Here is a 1,263-nt window from a genome sequence, read left to right on the forward strand (position 1 = left end):
CATGTTGGTCAGGCTGGTCTTGAACTCCCAACCTCAGGTGATCCGCCCGCCTTGGCCTCCAAAGTGCTTGGATTACAGGTGTGAGCCACCGTGCCCGGCCTGTTTTGTTTTTCTCTTTATTTCCAGGTCCCTTGGCATTTTGGTGGTTTTGCCTTTTAAATAGAGATGAGTTCTATGTTGCCCAGGCTGATTTCTAACTCCTAAGCTCAAGTGAGGCACCCACCTCAGCCTCTAAAAGTGCTGAGATCACAGGCATAAGCCACCTCGTACAGCTTCAATAAAGTTTTATTTAGGTGTTAGCAGTAAGCCAGTTTTTTGTTTGTTTGTTTGTTTGTTTTCCCGAGCTACAGTTTTATTCTTGTTACCCAAGCTGGAGTACAGTGGCACAATCTCAGCTCACTGCAACCCCACCACTTGGGTTCAAGCGATTCTCCTGTGTCAGTCTCTCAAGTAGCGGGGATTACAGGTGCCTGCAACCACACCTGGCTAATAATTTATATTTTTAGTTGAGACAGAGGTTTCACCACTTTGGCCAGGCTGGTCTCGAACTCCTGACATCAGGTGATCCACCTACCACGGCCTCCCAAAATGCTGGGTTTACAGGTGTGAGCCACTGTGCCCGGCCAACGTAAGCTGAATCTTAAAGAATAGGTGAAATTCAGACATGAGTCAGAAAGAATAGTTTGGCCAAAAGGAGCAATTGGGGAAAGACATGTAAGTCAAACAACCCAGGTAGTATGGGGGGAAGAGTGATACTCCACTTTGGCTGATGCCTAAAGGAAACCAGACTTTACTGAGTATTGGGGAGCAGAGAGGAGAGAGAGAGAGAGAGAGAAATTGTTTTCCTTTTTTAGCAAAGGCCGCAGAGGAGTTACTTGATTAGAACTGTGCCTTAATCATGGAGAAAATATTGGAAAGAGTAGTCTGAACCTTCCTACCCTTAAGTATGGGCAGAGAGTATCAGCATCACCTGCAAGCTTGTTAGAAATACAGAACTGCAGACATCATTCACCCTAGGCCTTCAGAATGAGAATCTACATTTTAACAAGTTCCTCAGGTGATTCCTGTACAAATTAAAGGTTAATCAGCTCTGGATTAGAAGACTGGCGGAGAAACCAGAGGCAGAGAAACCTGGAGACTACTTACACTGATTCAGTTAAAAGATTTAAAGTATAAGAATACAGAAGATAAGCTTTGCACAGTGGCAGGATTGTAGCCAATGAGGTTTATCCAAGGCGCGATTATTGCTAATTGAAGACTTTT

The 1,263-nt window shown here is 44.6% G+C and overlaps 1 protein-coding gene and 1 pseudogene across 5 annotated transcripts in view; both read left to right on the forward strand.

The window, feature by feature from the left end:
* The window catches only part of HAUS2 (HAUS augmin like complex subunit 2), a 23,763-nt gene that overhangs the window by 18,756 nt on the left and 3,744 nt on the right, over positions 1-1,263 (forward strand). The gene's annotated exons all lie outside the window — the stretch shown is intronic.
* The window catches only part of LOC119469147, a 228-nt pseudogene continuing 155 nt past the window's right edge, over positions 1,191-1,263 (forward strand).

The sequence above is a fragment of the Cebus imitator genome, unplaced genomic scaffold (genome assembly GCF_001604975.1).
Source record: "Cebus imitator isolate Cc_AM_T3 unplaced genomic scaffold, Cebus_imitator-1.0 Scaffold579, whole genome shotgun sequence".
NCBI classification, from domain to species: domain Eukaryota; kingdom Metazoa; phylum Chordata; class Mammalia; order Primates; family Cebidae; genus Cebus; species Cebus imitator.